The 23,333-nt window shown below is 44.3% G+C and overlaps 1 long non-coding RNA gene across 1 annotated transcript in view; it reads left to right on the forward strand.

Moving 5' to 3' along the window:
• LOC140731000 (uncharacterized) overlaps window positions 1–22,468 on the forward strand; it is a 28,992-nt gene extending 6,524 nt beyond the window's left edge. Inside the window, exon 3 of the long non-coding RNA XR_012099716.1 lies at window positions 22,325–22,468. This is a non-coding gene — a long non-coding RNA (uncharacterized lncRNA). The remainder of the gene's footprint in view (window positions 1–22,324) is intronic.
• The last annotated feature ends 865 nt before the right edge of the window (window positions 22,469–23,333 follow it).

The following is a 23,333-nucleotide window of genomic DNA, read 5'->3' on the forward strand; positions in this document are numbered from 1 at the left end:
AGAAGCACTGTCGACGTTTCGGGCCGAGACCCTTTGTCAGGACCTATTGCGATAGCGCTTTTCCCTATAGATGCTGCCTGGCCTGCAGTGTTCCACCAGCATTTTGTGTGTGTAGTAGATTAGAGCTGTGGGTGGGGTTGAGAAGGATAATAAATCAGACATGATGGAATGGCGGAGTAAACTCGATGGGCTAAGCGGCCTAATTCTCCTGTGCCTGATGTTCTTATGGTAGTCCCTAAGTCAGGAAGGTTTTGAAAGAATATGGAGACCAAAGAGCCTGTAAATACTGTAATATGGAATGAAAAACAAACTGCAAGAGTAATTCAGTAGATCAGAAAACATCTGTGGAGAAAAACAGATAGCGATGCTTCAATGGAGATCATGATTCAGTCTCAGCCTGAAATGTCAAACATCCTTTTGATCCCACAGATGCTGTCTCACACATTGACTTCCTCTAGCAGTTTTTACTGCTCTGGAGGAGTAAGCTTATGGTATAGGTTAGTGGTCACAAAGACAGACTAAACTGTGGAGTTCGAGAAAGGAGGCGAGATGACTCAAGGCATCCAGTGTGCTATAACTTGCAGTCAATGGATATAACTGGGAAAAGACTCTAAAGACCAGAGTCATACCTAGCACAGGGGAAGGTGGCTGTGGATGTTGGAGTATATTTACCTCAGCCCCAAGACTTCGGACAGAATCCCTCAAAGTAGCGTAATAGCCAACCGGATTCAATGACCTTCTTTCCATCACGAGGTCAGAATGGGGATGTTCACTAATGATCCTGCGATACTTCATCTCGCTTACAGCTCTTCAGCAAATGAAGAAGCCCAGACCTACATTCACCAACGCCTGCTCGCCATTCCACTATCGGCTGACACCATCTACCAAGTACCTTGCAGTTAATCAGTTTGGCTTCTCTGACAGCACCTCCCAGCCGTGACCTCTACCACTGAGAAGGAAAAGGGCAGCCAAGAATACCACCAGCTGCAGCTTCCCCTCCAAGTCACCCGCCATCATGACTTGGAAATACGTCGCCAGTCTTTCACTAGTTCTAAAACCTCTCCAACAGCCCAAAAGCACTGTAGGATCACTTTCGCCAGGAATGCGGTGGCTCACCGTCTGCTTCCTGAGGAACTTAGGGGTGCACAATAAATGCTAGCATTGCCGGAGATGTCCAGAAATGAACTAAAAACAAAAACAGGCAGCCTCAATCTTCAGGACCACAGGAGCCAAAGCAACCCATAGCTCTTAAACCGATCAATCTCTGACAGGATGGTGCAGGTATACGCTGTTACTCTGTCCTACTGAAGAATACATTGATTTCCAGACAATAACTTCCCACCTCATTGGACACTTCTGCACCATTTCCACCAGTGTTGACCCTTGAAAACCCTACAAAAGGCAGTGGATTTGGCCCAGTACATCACTGGTAAAGGCCCCCAACCATTGAGCCCAGCTACATGAAACTTTCCCGTAGAAAAGCAGCATCCATCATCAGAGATATTCACCACCCAGGCCATGCTCTTTTCTCGCTGGTAGAAGGTACAAGTGCCTCAGGACTCACACCACCAGGTTCAAGAACAGTTACTACCCCTCAACCGTCAGGCTCATGAACAAAAGGGGATAACTATTCCATTTCTCATGTTCCCACAATCGATGATCTCATTTTAAAGACTCTTCACCTTGTTATTTCATGCTCTTGTTATTTATTGCTATTTATTTATATTTCCATTTGCGCAGTTTGTTGTTCCTTGATCCTGTTTACAGTTCCTGGTCTATAGGTTTGCTAAGTATGCCCGCAGGAAAAGAATCTCGGGGTTCGACATGGTGACATGTATGAACTCCGATAATACATTTTACTTTGAACTTTTGAACTTTGATGCAGTCTCCCATTCAATTGCATAAGTATGTGTATGCATGAGTTTCACTGAGGAATTTATACGTGCCAAAACCACAGACACATCGCATCGTATAAGGAACATTCACAAGAACACCATAAACATAAAAAGACAGATTTTTTTAAATAAGAAAACACAATTAAAACACAAATGAAGCCCAAGAGTGATCAGAGTGTTTGCAGTCACAAGAAAATCCACAGATGCTGGAGAGATAGTAACACACACAAAATGCTGGAGGAACTCGGCAGGTCAGGCAGCATCTATGGGAAAGAGTAAGCAGTGGACATTTCGGGCTGAGGCCCTTTGTCAGGACTGGAAAGGAAGGGGAGAAGTCAGAGTAAGAAGGCTAAAGAAGGTCTTGGCCTGAAACATTGACTGTTTACTCTTTTCCTTAGAGGCTGCCTGCCCGGCTGAGTTCCTCCAGCGTTTTGTGTGTATTACGAAGTGTTCGTAGTGATGTTGAACGATAGGGATTAGGGCTATGCCTGTTGGTTCCAGAAGCAAATGGTTGAGGGGAAGTAGTCGTTCTTGAACCTGGTCAAGGCTGCGCCATTATAGAATCAGAGGATCATAAAAACTGGAAACATGCCCTGCCCCCCACTGAATCTGCACTAACCACCAATCACCCTTTTACACCAATCCCACTTTACTCCCCCAGGTCCTCACCCTCACCTGCACACTGGGACACGTTACAGTGGCCAATCAACCTACCAACTTGCATGTCTTTGGGTTGTGGGAGGAAACCAGAGCCCCTAGGGCAGGGGTTCCCCACCTGGGGTGCCCGCACCCCCAGGGGGTGCGACAAAGAGTGGCTTGTGTGCTTGAGTGACAAGTCACGAGTCATCACTCAGCCAGCTGCCAGTGTGCCTTGAGAAGTGGTAGTAACATTTGTCCCAAGCACACTCCAGTCTCCTGCTGCCCGAGTCAGCGTTGAGGATTCTCATCAGTATTACTTGGGAAGTTACACCTCAGAGTTGAGGAGTCTCATCAATGTTAGTTAGAAGGTCACATCTCAGAGTTAAAAATCATCTCATAATGCCAAAATCTTTATACATCCCGAATCAACCATCGAGTAATGACTTCGCGTTAAAACCAAACCCGCAGACAGTAGGTAAATTATTCAATTATAAAATTTTTAAAAGCCGCATTTTGATAAAAAGCAGCTGAAGTCGTTCATTCGTATTTGTCTCAATGCATTAAAGAAGTTTTTGAATTTCAAAGGTTTTTTTTCTCTTAAAAGGTTTTTTTCTTGAATCGTTGATAATTTTGAATTGTGTTAGTTGAGGAGGTATCATGGTTAGCACCGAGGACTTTGAATCGTGTGATGGGAGTTCATATCTCCGGTAATCATCGGAAATAGGTCTGCAAATTCAGTAGAGAGTAGCCTAATAAGTCGCGTCACGTCCCCGTAGCATTTCCACCTGATGATTTTTCATGGTGTAACCGCAGATAATATCATAATATAATATTCAAAAGCGTATTTCTCGCGATACTTTGCTATAGGCTTGTCTGGTTGAGTAAAGCGGTCATCCCTGACTTAGTCAGATAGTTTTTCTCATATTAGCTCATATTTTTCTCTTTACCCTTAACCCTTCATCATGTCAAAAAGAAGGAAATGGAATGATGACTATGTGTGCTTCGGTTTCACTTGCACAACAGGAAATGATGGCTTGCAAAACCCCCTGTGCATTCTTTGTAGTGTTGTGTTTTCCAACTCAAATCTGAAGCCATCAAGCTTCAAGAGCACTTCAAGAACAAGCATGGATGAGCTGATGTTGAAGGACATGATGTTGGGTCATTGAAAATCAAAAGAGCTCATTTTGATTCACATAGAAACATAGAAACATAGAAAATAGGTGCAGGAGTAGGCCATTCAGCCCTTCGAGCCTGCACCGCCATTCAGTATGATCATGGCTGATCATCCAACTCAGAACCCTGTATCTGATTTCTCTCCATACCCCCGATCCCTTTAGCCACAAGGGCCATATCTACTTCCTCTTAAATATAGCCAATGAACCGGCCTCAACTGTTTCCTGTGGCAGAGAATTCCACAGATTCACCACTCTCTATGTGAAGAAGTTTTTCCTCATCTCAGTCCTAAAAGGCTTCCCCTTTATCCTTAAACTGTGACCCCTCATTCTGGACTTCCCCAACATCGGAAACAATCTTCCTGCATCTAGCCTGTCCAATCCCTTTAGAATTTTATACGTTTCAATAAGATCTCCCCTCATTCTTCTAAATTCCAGTGAGTATAAGCCTAGTCGATCCAGTCTTTCTTCATATGAAAATCCTGCCATCCCAGGAATCAATCTGGTGAACCTTCTTTGTACTCCCTCTATGGCAAGAATGTCTTTCCTCAGATTAGGGGACCAAAACTGCACACAATACTCTAGGTGCAGTCTCACCAAGGCCTTGTACAACTGCAGTAGAACCTTCCTGCTCCTGTACTCAAATCCTTTTGCTATGAATACCAACATACCATTTGCCTTTTTCACTGCTTGCTGTACCTGCATGCCCACCTTCAATGACTGGTGTACAATGACACCCAGGTCTCGTTGCACCTCCCCTTTTCCTAAACAGCCACCATTCAGATAATAATCTGTTTTCCTGTTCTTGCAACCAAAGTGGATAACCTCACATTTATCCACATTAAATTGCATCTGCCATGAATTTGCCCACTCACCTAACCTATCCAAGTCACCCTGCATCCTCTTAGCATCCTCCTCACAGCTAACACTGCCGCCCAGCTTCATGTCATCTGCAAACTTGGAGATGCTGCATTTAATTCCCTCGTCTAAATCATTAATATATATTGTAAACAACTGGGGTCCCAGCACTGAGCCTTGCGGTACCCCACTAGTCACTGCCTGCCATTCTGAAAAGTTCCCGTTTACTCCCACCTTTTGCTTCCTCTCTGCCAACCAATTCTCTATCCACGTCAATACCATACCCACAATACCATGTGCTTTAAGTTTGCACACTAATCTCCTGTGTGGGACCTTGTCAAAAGCCTTTTGAAAATCTAAATATACCACATCCACTGGCTCTCCCCTATCCACTCTACTAGTTACATCTTCAAAAAATTCTATAAGATTCGTCAGACATGATTTTCCTTTCACAAATCCATGCTGACTTTGTCCGATGATTTCACCGCTTTCCAAATGTGCTGTTATCACATCTTTGATAACCGACTCTAGCATTTTCCCCACCACCGATGTCAGACTAACTATAATTCCCCAGTTTTTCTCTCCCTCCTTTTTTAAAAAGTGGGGTTACATTAGCCACCCTCCAATCCTCAGGAACTAATCCAGAATCTAAGGAGTTTTGAAAAATTATTACTAATGCATCCACTATTTTTTGGGCTACTTCCTTAAGCACTCTGGGATGCAGACCATCTGGCCCTGGGGATTTATCTGCCTTTAATCCCTTCAATTTACCTAACACCACTTCCCTACTAACATGTATTTCCCTCAGTTCCTCCATCTCACTAGACCCTCGGTCCCCTACTATTTCCAGAAGATTATTTATGTCTTCCTTAGTGAAGACAGAACCAAAGTAGTTATTCAATTGGTCTGCCATGTCCTTGTTCCCTATGATCAATTCACCTGTTTCTGACTGTAAGGGACCTACATTTGTCTTGACCAATCTTTTTCTTTTCACATATCTATAAAAGCTTTTACAGTCAGTTTTTATGTTCCCTGTCAGCTTTCTCTCATAATCTTTTTTCCCTTTCCTAATTAAGCCCTTTGTCCTCCTCTGCTGGACTCTGAATTTCTCCCAGTCCTCAGGTATGCCGCTTTTTCTGGCTAATTTATATGTTTCTTCTTTGGACTTGATACTTTCCCTAATTTCCCTTGTCAACTACGGGTGCACTACCTTCCCTGTTTTATTTTTTTGCCAAACTGGGATGAACAATTGTTGTAGTTCATCCATGCGATCTTTAAATGCTTGCCATTGCATATCCACCATCAACCCTTTAAGTATCATTTGCCAGTCTATCTTAGCTAATTCACGTCTCATACCTTCAAAGTTACCCTTCTTTAAGTTCAGAACCTTTGTTTCTAAATTAACTATGTCACTGTCCATCTTATTGAAGAATTCCACCATATTATGGTCACTCTTACCCAAGGGGCCTCGCACGACAAGATTGCTAACTAACCCTTCCTCATTGCTCAATACCCAATCTAGAATGGCCTGCTCTCTAGTTGGTTCCTCGACATGTTGGTTCAGAAAACCATCCCGCATACATTCCAAGAAATCCTCTTCCTCAGCACCCTTACCAATTTGGTTCACCCAATCTATATGTAAATTGAAGTCACCCATTATAACTACTGTTCCTTTATTGCATGCATTTCTAATTTCCTGTTTAATGCCATTCCCAACCTCACTACTACTGTTAGGTGGCCTGTACACAACTCCCACCAGCGTTTTCTGCCCCTTAGTGTTATGCAGCTCTACCCATATTGATTCCACATCCTCCGGGCTAATGTCCTTCCTTTCTATTGCATTAATCTCCTCTCTAACCAGCAATGCTACCCCACCTCCTTTTCTTTCCTGTCTATCCCTTCTAAATATTGAATATCCCTGGATGTTGAGCTCCCATCCTTGGTCACCCTGGAGTCATGTCTCTGTGATCCCAACTATATCATATTCATTAATAACTATCTGCACATTCAATTCATCCACCTTGTTACGAATGCTCCTCGCATTGACACACAAAGCCTTCAGGCTTGTTTTTACAACACTCTTAGCCCTTATACAATTATGTTGAAAAGTGGCTCTTTTTGCTTTTTGCCCTGGATTTGCCTGCCTGCCACTTTTACTTTTCACCTTACTACTTTTTGCTTCTACCCTCATTTTACACCCCTCTGTCTCTCTGCACTTGTTCCCATCCCCCTGCCACATTAGTTTAAATCCTCCTGAACAGCAGTAGCAAACGCTCCCCCTAGGACATTGGTTCCAGTCCAGCTCAGGTGCAGACCATCCTGTTTATACCGGTCCCACCTCCCCCAGAACTGGTTCCAGTGCCCCAGAAATTTGAATCCTTCCCCCTTGCACCATTTTTCAAGCCACATATTCATCTGAAATATCCTCCTATTTCTACTCTGACTAGCATGTGGCACTGGTGGTAATCCAGAGATTATTATCACAAAGAACTCTTCTAAAATTAGGTTTCATTTCTGTTGAAAAGCCACTACTTCTTGCTTCATACCAAGTGGCATATAAAGTGGCCAAATCCAAGAAGCCCCATACAATTGCAGAAGATCTCATCAAGCCATGTGCACTGGAAATGGCAACAATTCTCCTGGGCAAAGAAGCAAGAAAAAAATTTGAACAGGTGCCCCTATCAAATAATGTCATTCACAACTGAATCAGTGATTTGAGTGAAGATATTTTGAACCATCATCTCAGATGTCAGAGCTAGTCCTCTTAAAATCTCTATTCAATTGGATGAGTCAACTGATGTCTCCATTTGTAGTCAGCTCATCACATTAGTGAGGTATGTCAATGATGGTGCTGTGAAGGAAGATTTCCTGTTTTGCAAAGATCTGAAAACAAACGCAACTGCAAAGGATGTGATTCAGCTGGTGAAAGACTTCTTTGTCAAACATGATTTAGATATCAAAGTCATTGGTTCTGTATGCACTGAAGGGGCACCTGCAATGCTTGGAAGTAAATCTGGCTTTTCTGCATTGATGAAAAAGGAGATTCCAGACTTGAAAGTTTGTTTTCTTCATCGGCATGCTTTGGCATCAAAAACATTGCCTCCAAATTTGAAGAAAGTCCTTGATACTTGTGTGAAGATCATCAACTGGATCAGGGGGCATGCTTTGAACCATCGCATCTTCAAATCATTTTGTGAGGATCTGGGAAGTGAGCATTCAGTTTTGCTTTTCCACACAGAAATCTGTTGGTTGTCACGAGGATAAGCTTTAACCCGCTTCTTTGAACTGTGGGAAGAAATCAAAGTTTATCTGGAGGAGAGTGAATGTGATCTGGTTGGGGCAATGGAATCACAGGAATTTGCCCAAATGCTGGCTTACTTAGCTGACATTTTCACTTGTATGAATGACCTGAGTGTTTCTCTTCAAGGAAAAGGGATAAACATATTGAAGGCTTGTGAAAAGTTGAACGCCTTCAAAGAAAAGTTACGTCTTTGGCGTCGAAGGATAGAAAAAGGCAGTCTCTCAAATTTTCCTTCACTAGAAGAGATGGTTGATGATGCTGGATCCATAACTCCTACTGTGCGTGAAGAAATTGTGGCTCATTTGGAAATGCTGTCAGAATTGTTTGATGGATATTTTGCTGCTGGAGACCTGAAGATTTCAGAAGAATGGATCATGAATCCATATTCCTACAATTTGGAGAAAATGTCAGATGATGAAGAGCTGAAGGAAGATCTTATTGATTTGCAGACAAATCGAGCTCTTGAAATGCAATTTGAAAGCAAGACTTTGGAGGAGTTTTGGTGTGTAGCACTAGATATGTTCCAAAGACTTGGTGGAAAAGCACTTTGTGTCCTCATTCCATTTGCAACAACATGCTTGTATGAATCTGGATTCAGTTCTCTTTTGTCAATCAAGACAAAATCTAGGAATCGCCTGAATCCATAGGCAGACCTGTAGATTGCAGTCAGCAAGAAAGTTCCACGTTTTCACAAAATCACGAATGAGAAATCATTGAATTTTATGTTCACAATGGGATTGATTTTACTGTTTACAGTTTTTTCTGAATAAATTAGAATCTAATTGCTCAATTTATATTTGCATTTTATGCATTGAGTTAAAAGCTTATTTTTTTTAAGTTCAATTTGTTCACCCGCAGCATTGTATGTGGTTCAATTTGTGGTTCAAAAATTAGAAATTAGACTTCTTCATCTTCAAATGTGATATTACTTTTGTAGGGGTGCGAACATTAATCAAACATTTCCTAGGGGTGTGGGGCACAGAAAAGGTTGGGAACCACTGCCCTTGGGAAACCCCCTCAGTCACAGGGAGAACATGCAACGCTCACAAAGGCTGCACTGGCGTTCAGAGCTCAGCCCGTGTCTCTGGAACTTTAAATGGAGCTGCTCTCATAGCTGCACCGCTGTGCCGGCTCTGTGAAGGGGAAATGTTTCCGGCTATCTGAAGTAAATCATTTCCAATTTCCTATTCTCTGTAGCATGAATAGTGACCGGCAATTCTATTCTCAAGGCCAAGAGCCCTTCTTTATTAATCTGGAGCTGGACAACGTTCTGTAGCCTAGACATTTTTACTCCATCACCAATTAACCTGGACGCTTGTTGAGGTACTTGTAAAGGAATAAACCACACTGGTGTGGGCTTGGGGGCTGAGGCAGTTATTCTGGTATCAATTAAAGGAGTCAAATTTTTTATTTTTTTTATTTAAAGATACGGTACAGAATGAGCCCTTCCAGCCTTTCAACAACCCATCATTTCAAACCTAGCCCAATTACAGGACAATTTACAATGACCATTTAACCTACTGACCAGAATGTCTTTGGATTCAGGAACAGCTTCTTCCCCGCTGCTATCCGATTCCTAAATGGACTTTGAAGCTTTGGACATTACCTCACTTTTTTTAATATACAGTATTTCTGTTTTTGCACATTTTTATAATCTATTCAACATACATAATTGATTTACTTGTTTATTTATTATTATGTTTTATTTTATTTGTTATTATTTTCTTCTCTCTCACTCTGCTGGATTATGTATTGCATTGAACTGCTGTTGCTAAGTTAACATATTTCACGTCACATGTCGGTGATAATAAACCTGATTCTGATTCTAACTGTGAGAAGAAACCCACAAGGAGGATGTACAAACTCCTTACATAGGACATCAGGATTGAACTCTGAATTCTGCCGTCCCGAGCTACGGGAGCGTTGTGCTGGGAGATGTGGGTTATTTGGAAGATAATGGATAATTTGCCTGCAAGTAACCTCTATCCCTCGACATTATTTCTTGACATTCCCTTTTATTTAATTTCCCTGTAAAGTGAACACAATTTCCATAATCGTTGCAAATAATAATTGCTTATTCAAAATTGTCACCCCTTTTAAGTCTGTACACATGCTTAACTGCTCCTATACTGCAAGAATAGGAATGCTGTGGAACTGAGAGACATGGTAGGGGTTGGGGGCGCAAGTCCACACTTTCTGAAAGTGGTGACACAGGTAGACAGGGAGGTGAAGAAGACACGTGGCATTCTTGCCTTCATCAGATGGGGAAGTGAGTACAAAGATGAACGTTACAGCTATAGGAGACAGTGGTGAGATCACACCGAGAATATCGCTTTGACTTGTTATAGGAAAGATGAGATTAAGCTTGAGAGAGTGCAGAAGAGATCCATAGGGCTGTTGCCAGGACTGGAGGACTTGAGTTGCAAGGACAAGCTGGATAGGGTGGGCTGTTTTCCCTGGAGTGAAGGAGATGACCTCATCGAGGTTTATAAAATCATGAAGGTCATTGATAAAGAGATGGGTCAAAGTCTTTTCCCCAGGGGAGTCTAAAGCCAGAGGGTTTGAGGTGAGAGTGGAAAGATTTACTGGAGGAACAACCTGCCAGCTTTTCACACTGAGAGCGACTGGTATATGGAAAGAACTGCCAGATGAAGTGGTAGAGAGGAGTGCAATTATGACGTTAAAAAATAATATTTTGCCTAAATGCAGGCAAATGTGGATAGCTCAGGTGGGCACCTTGGCTGTCATGGATGAGTTGGGATGAAGGGTCTGTGTCTATGCTGTATAATTCTATAATTCTATTTAGTTTAAAGGCCTAACCATAGCTATGGATATTTGATTTCCTAAATCACTGACCCTAGCCCTCTTCAAGAAAATTCAGAAAAATCTGTTCAAGTAGCACAGCTCGCTCTTTCCCCATTAACCGGAACCCTTTTCACCAATCATAGATCCGCAGATCAATAAGACAATCTTTTATCTCATTGACCTGAGCCAGTTTTTTAGATGATTCAGAGAGTGATTCACGGTCTTTTAATTTGGGCTCAAGTTCTCACCTCTGAGTCACTAGATGTTTCTGCCCCCTCTTCAAACCCCTAGGAGATGTCCTTAAGCCTCCGACACTCACACTCACAGCTACAGGAAACAGTGTCTATCCCGCCCGCTCTAGTGTGTCCCATCACCAGTGCAACCTGGTCGCCAGGCACAGTGTACACATAGTCGGTTTGCTCACCCGCCATGCGGTCTCTGCTCTCACCTGCGTAGGCTGCTTGACACAATGGAGGCTGAGTGTCCTTTGACAGCAGTTTCCGAGTCCCCAGGCATATCTCACCCATGGTCACACCCTCCTATCCTTCTTCATTGGCAAACTCAGTGCCTAATCTGACAGCTGTGACCATTTCTGGACCAAATCTCCACTCGCCCCTCCATGATCCTAGTGTCCAGCCTCGTCAAATCTGCCTGTTGAGGACAGATGTGAGGGTGGAGCTTGGAGACTATATTCTGGAGGTGCCACCATTGCTCCTGCTGCTTAATCCGTCCCATGATGCCTTTTAGATCCATGGAAGTGCTCAGAACTCCAGTGATGATGAGTTGTACCAGGCCACATCTTATTGGGGGAAGCCAGGAGTTGCTCTCTATTTTGATAACACATTTCACTCCCTGGAGCTTTGTTAACATAGCAATTAGATGGTACTCTGATTCCTCCAAGTTTTTGTTGTGGCCTTTGCAGTAAGTGTGTACCCATGCCTGCCCACTCCCCGTTTCTGAGCTTGAGGGGCACCCAGTCCTGAAAGGGCGACAAATCAGCACGCGTACTCCCATAGGTGCCTGAGAAGATTCGGCTCATCCGTGAGGATTCTCTGCAGGTGTGCGACATGATGCGGCCTGATAGTTTGCACCTTAGCCTGGTATAGCAACTGCTCTGACCCCAGACTGATGGAACCTGCAGAGAGTTCTGATCGCAGCCCAGTCCATCACAGGCTTATCACTTCCTTCCTTCCAACCAGTCCGCCTTCATGGTACTTTGCTTCAGGAAGGCTAGTAGTATCGTTGGGGATGTTTGTCACCCTGGTCTAGGCCCGGAGCATTTAGCCACGGTGGGGCCCAGCTCCTAATGCAAGGCACGATCTGCTGTTTGGACATTTTAACGGCTGGCCCAGATAGACTGAAAAGGCAGGGTGTTGGGATCAAAGGCAAGGGCTGGGCTGATTTAATTCGCTCTCCTGTGATGTTCACTCCTCTCTCTGTGGCACTGCCCCTGGCTGCTGTGCTTCCTCTCTGTGAGCTTCAGAGCGATTTGCCCCACTAATATGATGAAACGAGACCGAGGCTTCAGGCCTACTCTGAGCTGCTCCAGGGATTTGGATCTATGACTCAATTTGCTTCGGAATACTGTTGCTTGCTTCTACTGTTTGCATAATTTGTGTTTTTTTCCCTCTTTCACATTGGGTGTTGGTCTTTATTTTTTTATTAACTGGGTTCTTTTGGGTTTCTTGTTTTGTGGCTACCTGTAAGCAGACAAATCTCAAGGGTGCATAATTTATATCTTCTTTGATATTAATTATACTTTGAATCACTTTCTTTTCTCTCTTCTACCTTCTGGGAAAAGACGCAAGAGTTTGAAAGCCTGGGCAAACAGACTCAGGAACAGCTTCTTCCCCACTGCCATCAGTCATCTGACCCAACCTCCTCTGTCACATCCCCCTCGCAGAGGAGCTGCCATGTTCTCAGAGGCTTAATTCAACCTCTTCCATTATTATCACTTCAGTATTTCTTTCTGCACTTCTTCAGTGTGTACCTACTATACTTTGCAGCCTTCTGTTGTTTTGCAATCTTTGTTGAAATTATTGTTACCATGAACACAGTTTATTCTGCGAACTTCATACAATCAAGAAATTTTATAGTATCCTGGTGTGTACGACAGTCAGCTAATCTGATCTGATATGGCCGGAGGGCTGTTCTCATGTCCCATCAAAGCAGCCCGTACACTGCTTTCATCACCACCTCCTGATCAGAGCTTCAGATTAAATCTACTTCTCAAACAGACTAGTATGTTGAAACTCCAGCTTTATTAACAGCTGCTAACTCCATAATTATAGTTATAAACAGCACCAAAGCTGTTCAAGCAATGAATATTACATACGTCGAAAAACGCTGACTGTGTAGCAGATTGAAACCAGCTACACCTGCCTATTCACCTCCATTCAGGGCCCTGGGCAGTCCTTGCAGGCGAGGCAACATTTCACCTGTGAATCTGCTGGGGCTGTCTTTTGTGTCTGGTGCTCCCGATGCAACCTCCTCTGCACTGGCGAGACCCATCGTAAATTGGGAGGCTGTTTCGTTGAGCACTTCCGCACCATCCACAAAGGCGGAGTTGCCCAGGGACACACATTTCAACTCCGATTCTCATCCCCATTCCAACATGTAGGTTGAAGGTCTCCTCTTGTGCCAAGATGAGGCCACCCTCAGGGTGGAGGAACAACACTATATATTCTGTCTGGGTAGCCTTCAACCTGATGACATGAATATTGATATCTCCTTCCAGTAAACAACTCCTCCCCCACTTCCTCTATTCTCCAGTCCAACCTTTCACCTCTTCTCCCCTGCCTATTACTTCCCCCTGGATCCCCTCCTCCTTCCCTTTCTCCTATGGTCCACTCTTCACTCCTATCAAATTCCTTCATCTCCAGCCCTTTACCTTTCCCACCCCCCCGGGTTCACCCATCACCTTCTAACTATCCTCCTTCCCCTCCCCCACCTTGTTATTCCGATGTCTTCCCCCTTCCTTCTCAGTCCTGAAGAAGGACCTCAGCCCGAAACATCGTCTGTCTATTCATTGACATAGATGCTGCCTAACCTGCTGAGTTCCTCCAGCATTTTGTGTGTTGCTTTTTGCTCAGGGCACGTTTTATCTTTTGGCAACCATGCTGAAAAATAGGACAAAGTTATACCCTGCGGCACAATAATTGTGTGTAGAGAGGCTCACTCTGGGCAACCCAGCCAAGGAGCATGTTCTTACTGGCCAGGGCAGCTGGTGGAGTTGCAGGGTCCCAGTTCCAGTGACCTGGGTTCGATTCTCCCCTCTGCTGCTGTCCATGTGGAGTCTGCACATTCTCCATGTGACCCTTAGGTGCTGTGGTTTCTTCCATGTTCCAAAGACTTGATCATTGCCATATTAATAAGCTACTGAATGGTTCATGAACCCATGAGTACTACCTCATCGTTCCATTACTTACTTATTTTGTAATCTATAATAATTTCCACATCTTTGTTCAAAGTTCAAAGTAGAATTTATTATTAGAGCACATCCATGCCACCACATACAACCCTGAGATTCTCTTTGCTGTAGTCATACTCAGCAAATCTATAGAATAGTAACTGTAAACAGGATCAATGAAAGAGCAAGAGCGTAGAAGACAACAAACTGTGCAAATGCAAATATAAATAAATAGGAATAAATAATGAGAGCATGAAATAACAAGATATAGAGTCCTTAAAGTGAGATCATTGGTTGTGGGAACATCTGACCTCTTTTGTTCAAGGGGGTAGTAACTGTTCTTGAACGTGGTGGTGTGAGTCCTGAGGCTCCTGTATCTTCTACCTGATGGCAGCTGTGAGAAGAGAAAAGAGCATGGCCTGGGTGGTGAGGATCTTTGATGATGGATGCTGCTTTCCCGGAGCAGCTTTTCATGTAGATTTGCTCATTGGTTGGAAGGGTTTTTTCCATTACGTACTGGGCTGAATCCATTCGTTTTTCTAGGATTCTCTGTTCAAAGGCATTAGTGTTTCCATACCAGGCCGTAATGCAGCCAGTCAATACACTTCCCACCTCACATCTATAGAACCTTGTGAAGGTTTTTGATCTCACTCCAATGCTGCTGTAAAACAACTTTCACATCATATAAGATGTTGCAGGTAAGCTGATCCTGATTCTGAGGTGAGCAGTGGAATTTGGGGAATTAATGGGAGAGCAGACACAATACAATGGGATCAGTGTAGGCTTGGTATAAATGGGCATCTGGCAAAAGTAGTGGACTCAAGGGGCTGAAGGACTTGTATCTGTGCTCTGAGATTCTGTAGGATGGAGGTAATGCCTCTCAGAGGTCACGCTGTCATTGTTCAACTGTGAAGACCTTGGCCAATCTCCAGACCCTGACTCTGGCGGACAACCCCGGCCTGAGCCGGAACCCTTCCTGGAACACAGCCCCACCACTGCAGTGCACATTTATTCAGCTGCAAATCTCCGGCATAGCTGAAATGTGATGCTTCTTTGGTAGATTATCAGTTCAACAGATGCAACTGAAGACTGCTGGGGGCCTTCCAGCAGATTGACAGGGAACCGACACCCTCCCTATCAGTATAACGTTACATAAAGCCCAGTTTCTCGATGCCAGAACTATCAGTCTGGAACAACTTCTAAGCTGTGATGCATGAACGGGAATCCAGTTTCGAGACTGTCTGTCTAATCTGATTGCATCTGCTTGCGGGGCAGTTGCTAGCAGGCATTGCACTGTAAGAACACACCAATGGGTTAATTACATTTAGAAGCTTACACAGCCTTCCTCAGTTTGTCATTTCTCACTTTGAGCCCAGTTACATCTACTGAGTGACTCTACCAGTAGCTTCTTGTACAGAGGCCAAACTCAAGTTAAAGGACCAACACCTCCTATTCTGTCTTGGTAGTTTCCAACTTGATGGCATGAGCATTAACTTCTCTACCTTCTGGTTACCTCCCCACCCTTCCCCTTCTCTCTCTCTTTCCATTCCCATTCTGCTTACCATCTCACCCCTTCTCTTCTCCTGACCTACCCATCACCTCCCTCTGGGACTCCTCCTTTTCTCCCTTGGTCCAGTCTCCTCTCCTATTAAATTCCTCCTTCTTCCGCTACTTACGCCTTCCACTTGTCACCTCAAACTTCCTACTTCAATCCCCCCCCTCCAACAACTCACCTTCCCCACACCTAGTTTCACCTATCACCTGCCAGCCTGAACTCCTTCCTCCCCCCCACCCCCCCACCCACCCCCACGTTCTTACTTTGGCCTCAGCTCCCTTCCTTTCTGGTCTTGATGAAGGATCTTAGCCCGAAATGTTGACTGTTTATTCCCCTCCATAGATACCACCTGGCTCCTGGGTTCTTCCAGCATATTGTGTGTGTTGTTCAGGATTTCCAGTATCTTATGTTTAATTTGTAACAGAGGATTCCTGTCTCACCTTTGCCATGATTTATTGTACATTGTCATGGTATTGACGTTACATTGAGCTTCACCGCATGGATGCAGCAAACATTCATCTTAATACGGCCATTAAAGTCATGGTCATGGAAATGAAAACACAGGTAAAGGCTGGTGGAAAATGAGCACTGCTTTATATCATCCAGCAAGCTTTACCTTGGACAGTCACACCTGGAGAGTGGGAGACACCTGTTCTCCTGCGCTCTCCTCCAGTTACGTTCTCAGAGACGTGCTATCATCAGTCCTTTGCTCTGGGTCAGAAAGCTGCGTCTGGAAAGTCAAAAGATAATGAATATGTTGAAAGAGTTTGGAGATCCCAAGGGTAGGATATAGAATAATATAAAGTCAAAGCTGAGTTAATTGTCATATGCACGAGTATATACGTGAACATGCACAATGATGAGCTTACAGCAGCATCACTGACACAGAGCATCGCGAAAAATATGTAAGCTAAATATATATTATAGACAATTTTATGAGAAAGAACACAATTAGAACATAAAGAAGTCCATTGTTATAAATTCCACTGTCACCACAGAATTTTCACAGACTCACACACTGACCTGACCACAGAGACCTGACATTCAAAATACAGCCCAGCATTTAAACAAAAGCCACTGGGCTGATATCCTTAATACAGGGCCAGCATAGACCAGCCATTCCTAATGATGTCCTGGCGTTCACTGGTATTGGTTTCTCATTGACACGCACAAAGTACAGTGACGATCTCGTCTTGCGTACAGTCCATAAGGATCAAGTCATTACACTGTTACGTATTCAGGCAACAATAAATATATGTGAGTTAGGCAAGGGTTCTTATAACAAATAACACTTTTATTAAACACTGAAAACAAACCCCCCAAAAGTAAACAAACACTAACGTAACTGGAAAACAGCTGCTGTGCGGCAGCTTCACAGTTCTTAAAGCAATGTTGCAAAAACAGTTGTTTAAAGTGGTATGCCGAAAGTTCAAAATGCTCAGTCCATTTAAAAGGAGAGACTTTTTAAGGCGATTTAAATTCTCTTCCACGTCGTTGTCCTTCGATCCCCGGCGTCGAACTTTTCCCACGAAGAATTTTATAAAACGTAACGGTTTAAAGGCACTGACCTCTTCTTCCAAACTATTCTCAATCTCCTGCTTTCCCGCAGAGATTAACACGAGAACAGTCAACGAAATCCTTCCGAATGAGGATCACACAAGGTCGAACCCAATCCACCCTCGAAATTCGATTCTCCTCGATCTTTAACTTCCGAACTCCAAACTTCACTCTCAACTAGCAGTATTGTAAGAAACTGCTGGCAATGACCTTTTAAACTTTAGGCATTAGATAAAACTTCATTTTTCAACTAAACTGCGTCATCACATTAAATCACGCAGTGGCATGAAGTCAGCTTGGCAAATCCAGCCACGAACTGCCCCTCCCCACAGGGTGGGGTCTTCCTTTTATACCCTGTAAAAAAAAACCTGTCACATGACCTCTACTGGTGGGAAAATGCCGTCACTCCACCATCACAAGACCATTACCTCAAGTCCAGTATAACTTCAACCCCAGTCACGTGACAAGGGTACCACTGTCACGTGTCATGAGTACGTAACAACACAGTGCATTCAACGAGAATGAGGCAAAACAATGCAGACTAAAGTATAAAAACTACCAAAAATAGTGCCGTGCAGATCAAAAGTAAAGTGAAAAATGATAACAAGGTAAATTGTGAGGCCAATAGTCCATCTTATTTTACAAGAATTTCATTCAAGAGCCTGATGAGAATGGGATAGCAGCTGCCCTAGAACTTGGTGAAATGTACTTTCAGGTATTTGCATTTTTTGCTCAGTGAGTGAGAGGAGAAGAAAGAATGTTTGGACTGGGTGGGGTCTTTGATTCATCTGGGAATACCAAAATGCTAATTAACTTACTGGACTGGTCTGGACTAATGAACCAGAAACTTGAACTGAAATCTCATAGTGAAAGCTGAATTTGAAATCACTGAACTTCGCGGAGAGACAGTCAGAGTTTGTGTTAAATATTCACTTGCCAGTAGCTGAGAGCTTGTTACTAATCTCAGCTTTCTGGCAGAGCAGCATAACCTTTCCCTAGGGTCAGAGTTGTTTGTAGACAAAGCTAAACTTCTTACCAATATTCTTTGCTCTACTTTCTGCTGTAAACAAGAACCAATCTTCAGTCTTACTGTAAATTGCAAGTAATAATCAGTCTGAAGTTAAAAGGACAGCTTTGCAAACAAACAGCACTGTCTGCTGGCCCACATCACAGGACTGGCTGCTCAAGAGAGATGATTTGTAAAGTGAAGTGACTGTGAGATATTCTCACCTGCATTAAACAAACAAAACAATGGGGTTATGTTAATTGGCATTCATTAAACCAGCCAACTATTGCTAAGTTATATGTATCATTGTGATAAAGGAAGGTTCCAGATCTGACTTATTTTGTCACTGAGCACATCAAATATGGCCACAGTTATCACTGGGATATTCGTGTACTCAGAGAGTCAGCCCTGACAGCATTAACTTTGGGTGTCTGGGATCGCTATCCCCAGAAGCTTTTAGACCATCAGTGTGAAATATTACGTCCCAGCAAAGGCATCTGAGAAACATCACATGCAGATAATGTCAATGGGTAGCAAATCTGTATAAATGTTAGAAAGCATTGGGAATTGTTAGGAATGATAGGGAGAATATCAAAAAGATGGGGTGACATAAAGAACTAAAATTCATTCCACAACCTCGCTTTCTGTGATGGGTGACTTGTTCGTCTGCACTCATTGGTAGGTGCTTCTAGTTCATAAGAACTGTATCTGTGTTGGGAAATCCATTGTAGTTTATAAACCTTGGAATCTGGAAATCTTTTGTAAATCAGAAAGCCTCCTGTTTTGAAGTAGTGATCGAAAGTAGTCACTGACGGTGAATGAGCAAGTGCAGCAGGCAGTGAAGAAGGCTAATGGAATGTTGGCCTTTATTACAAAGGGAATTGAGTACAAGAGCAAGGAAATCTTTTTGCATTTGTACAGAGCCCTGGTGAGACCACACCTGGAGTATTGTGTACAGTTTTGGTCTCCAGGGTTAAGGAAGGACATCCTGGCTGTAGAGGAAGTGCAGAGTAGATTCACGAGGTTAATTCCTGGGATGTCTGGACTGTCTTACGCAGAGAGGTTAGAGAGACTGGGCTTGTACATGCTGGAATTAAGGAGATTGAGAGGGGATCTGATTGCAACATATAAGATTATTAAGGGATTGGACAAGATAGAGGCAGGAAATATGTTCCAGATGCTGGGAGAGTCCAGTACCAGAGGGCATGGTTTGAGAATAAGGGGTAGGTCATTTAGGACAGAGTTAAGGAAAAACTTCTTCTCCCAGAGAGTTGTGGGGGTGTGGAATGCACTGCCTCGGAAGGCAGTGGAGGCCAGTTCTCTGGATACTTTCAAGAAGGAGCTAGATAGGTATCTTATGGATAGGGGAATCAAGGGATATGGGGACAAGGCAGGAACCGGGTATTGATAGTAGATGATCAGCCATGATCTCAGAATGGCGGTGCAGGCTCGAAGGGCCGAATGGTCTACTTCTGCACCTATTGTCTATTGTCTATTGAAAGAGGAATATTTTGCAGGGCAGGAGCCATTTGAAACTGCAAATCTTCTGCACACGGATGCTAGCCGAGAGGGTTTAGGGGGTGTCCTGTATCAGGATCAGGGCACCGGGTTGAGACCTGTTGTGTTTGTCAGCTGGAGTCTGTCGCCCTCTGACAAAAACTATCCCACGCACAAGTTGAAGTTTCTGGCATTGAAATGGGTTGTGGTGGATAAGTTGAGTGACTACCTCTATGGTGCCAAGTTTGAGTTGAGGACGGACAACAATCCCCTAACTTATATCCTGACCTCAGCAAAATTGTTGCCACAGGCGATCGTGGTTGGCGGCGTTATCTGCCTATGATTTCAGCCTGAAGTACCGGCCGGGAAGCAGGAACATTGATGCTGATGCTTTGTCCCGACATGCGCCTGAAGGGCTGGACAGGGACAGAGAGTGGGAGAGCGAGCATTCCTGCCCTGGGAGTGAAAGTCACGTGCCATCACAGTGAAGGCGGAGGGAAAGGAGGGAAAGGAGGGGCAGGATCGAGCGGTGGATCAATTGGGAGCTTCTGATGACACCATTCCACAAGCTTACTGTAACCTGACTGCTCTGAAGACAAACCAGTTACTGGAATTGAGTGCTGGGGAAGTGGAAGTTGCTCTGCGAGATGACCCGTGCATCGCTACCATTTGGTCAGCAGTTGAGAAAGGAGACCCAGCCCAAGTGGAGAAGGTGAAACGTGCTGCAGTGCCTCCATTACTGAGAGAGTGGCCCAGATTGGAGTTGAGTATCCAGATCCTATACCGGGTCACGTCACCTCTGGACTGACCTCAGCGTTCCCAGCTGGGTCTGCCTGAGAAGTATCAGAGGATTGTGTTGAAGTCACTTCATGATGATTCTGGACATCTGGGGGATGAAAAGGCCTATGGACTGCTCAGAGGCCGGTTTTACTGGCCCTGAGTGAAGCCAGAGGTCGAAGAATACTGCAAGTCGTGCATTTGATGCACACAGAGGAAGATGCTGCCTATGAGGGCCACTCCGTTGCCCCACTTGCAGAGTGTGAGGCCCTTTGACCTGGTGTGTATGGATTTCCTGTCAATAGAGCCAGATACCAGCAACATGGCAAATGTCTTAGTCATCACAGATCATGGCACCAGATATGCGCAGGCTTTCCCTACCAACGGTCAGAGGACGTCCACGGTGGCCAAAGTGTTATGGGAGAAGTATTTCATTTATTATGCGCTCCCCTGTCAGATACACAGTGATCAGGGATGGGACTTCAAGAGTAGGCTCATCTGTGAGTTACTGAGCATGCTCGGAGTCGAGAAGTCGAGGAATATGTCTTATCACCTGCAGGTTTAATCAGACCTTGCCAAACATGCTCGGAACCTTGGAAATCAACAAGAAGAACAAGTTGGGGTCAACATACAGTATTGGACATGTGATCCACTGCTACAACTGTACACAAAATGAAGCTACTGGGTACTTGCCATTTTATCTGATGCTTGGGTGCAAGGCAAGGTTGCCCATTGACTTTGTTGTGGGACTGGCGAAGAAGACCTACCACTGAAGATTTATCTGAGTATGGTATCTGATATGAGAAGGGAGCTTAAAAGAGCTTATGAATTAGCTGAGGTTGCGGCTGCCAAGCAGAATCAAGGAAATAAGAGGAGGTATGATCAAATAGGTTCTTCCAACTCATGACAGGAGACTGAATCCTCATAAGGAATCTGGGGCTACCTGGGAAGCATAAGTTGGCCAACCACTGGGCAGCTACACCCTATGTAGTGGAGAGTCAGATGCCAAGCATACCAGTTTCTGGATGAAACCAGAGGATAGGAATGGGCCTGTCAAGATTCTCCATCGGAACTGCCTTCTGCCTCTGGGACAAGAGGTGCAGGTTGACCCAGAGCCCGAACTGGAGCCGACACCTAGAAAGAGGACTCTGCAGCAAAGCAGAGCGACTGAAGGACCAACAGCTGGAGAGGTTAGGCCGGGCCCCACCCCTGAAGGGGATACGGACTCGCAGAGGGTGTAGTATATGCTCCCTTTTGCTAACTCCCACTGATTAAGGAAGAGATTCCCAACCCTTCTCATGCTGAGTCAAGTGAAATTGGGGGGGACTATCAGTGGACAGACTCCGTTTCAGCAGGACCATGAAAGGGATGAAGCGGAGCTCAGCCGAGGAACAGAGAGGTCCGAGTTGCAGGAGGACATGAGTGATAGACCAGGGGAGGCCACATGTAGACCAGAAGTATCCCAAGGTGTGTCTGAACCTGAAGGAGTAGTTGATGGGGTAAGGAGGTCTCAAAAAACCAGGAGACCAGCAGATAGGCTGGCCTGTGTAGCACTGGGGGAACAGAGTCTGGCACCTATACCCTTGATGAGCTATGCCACTGCCTTTTACACCTGGGTTGGACTTTGGGCTTTGTATGAAGGGGTGGCAAATTATCTCAATGTCATGAGGACATGACTAATTTTGGTGGGGGGTGGGTGTAACACCCTGGGAAAGGTTTCACTGCTAACACAATGGTCTTTCTGTAGAAGCAGTGTTTGGGTTATGGTCAGAGATAATGGCTGCCTTGGAATGGGAGTGTGTTTTCATGTTGTGTGCCTGCCACTGGTGTAAGCTGGGTCTTTTGTTTGGCAGGAGATTAGGTCGTAGGAGCCATGATTTGACGAAACCCGGAGAGATCGAAGGAGGATCAGTGAAGGGGAAGCCGTGAGCTCCAACTTGTGCACATCAGGCTGTTCCAGTAAAATGGGCCCTTTTCTTTTTTATTGCTTTTTCTTTACCAACCCTTTAGACAAATTACTAATTATAAAGCTATATCATTTAATTGAATGCAGTGTACTGTTTATATTTCGTGGTACTGATTTGTAACAGGGTAACGAATCACGCAGCATCCACACAAATGGGGTTTCGGGGTGGGCTTGCACCTCAATCTCACGCGTTTGGTGGGACCGGAGATTGTCTTCCCTAGACTTACGCAGCCGACGGAACCAGAGTGTTTCAATTGTGGGGATATCATCTGGGATTGAGTGTTTCAGAGTGGTTCTAAGCATACAGATGCATAATTCCTTGATAGGGTCGTAAAGAAATCTTCTGGCACATTGTGTCAAGTAGAGGAGTTGGGATGTTATGATGAAATTGTATAAGATGTTGGTGGGGTCTAATTTGGAGTACTGAGTGTCGTTCTGGTGACATACCTGCAGGGAAGATGTACATACAATTGAACAAGTGCAGAGAAACTTTACAAGGAGTTGCCAGGACTTGAAGACCTGAGTTTTTGGGAAAGGTTGAATAAGTTAAAACTTTATTCCCTGGAAGCTAGAAGATTAAGGGGAGACTTGATAGAGGTATACAAAGTTATGAGGGATATAAATGCAACCAGGCTTTTTCCACTGAGGTTGGGTTAAGGGTGAAAGGTGAAATATTTAAGAGGAGCCTGAGAGGGAACTTCTTCACTCAGAAGATGGTGAGTGTGTGGAACGAGTTGCCAGCACTAGTGGATGTAGGGATGATTTCAAATTTTAAGAGAAATTTGGATATGTATATGGATGAGAGGGGATGGAAGGCTCAGGTTGATGGGACTAACCAGATTAATGGTTTAGCACAGACTAGATGGGCCAGAAGGCCTGTTTCTGTGCTGTTGTGT

The sequence above is a fragment of the Hemitrygon akajei genome, chromosome 7 (genome assembly GCF_048418815.1).
Source record: "Hemitrygon akajei chromosome 7, sHemAka1.3, whole genome shotgun sequence".
NCBI classification, from domain to species: domain Eukaryota; kingdom Metazoa; phylum Chordata; class Chondrichthyes; order Myliobatiformes; family Dasyatidae; genus Hemitrygon; species Hemitrygon akajei.